Below are 339 nucleotides of genomic sequence, written 5' to 3'. Positions count from 1 at the left end.
TCTTAAATACTCGTGCTCTTTCCCGCTTAAATGGAGGTAAGTTTGGGGGTTGCCTTGCATTTTAGAATATGAAAGAAACACTTAAGGTAAGTAGCTGAAGTTTTAATTGTCACAGTCCTGTGCAGTTTCTTGTTCTTTTGTAGCTGGAGAACGTGGAACGCAGCGAGCGAGTGTTGAAGGGAGAGCTCTGCAAATCCTTGCGCCTGCAACACGGGAGATAGACGGGCAACTGCCCACCACGGGTTTCCCATCCGTCTTGCAGCTCTCCCTGCTGGGGTGAGGTGCATTAGCAGCTGCAGCCGATTCCGACTTCACTGTTGCTGCCGAAGGAACCTCCCA

Source organism: Pygoscelis adeliae, unplaced genomic scaffold, assembly GCF_000699105.1.
Source record: "Pygoscelis adeliae isolate BGI_AS28 unplaced genomic scaffold, ASM69910v1 Scaffold21, whole genome shotgun sequence".
NCBI lineage: Eukaryota > Metazoa > Chordata > Aves > Sphenisciformes > Spheniscidae > Pygoscelis > Pygoscelis adeliae.
This window is presented reverse-complemented; position numbering follows the sequence as displayed.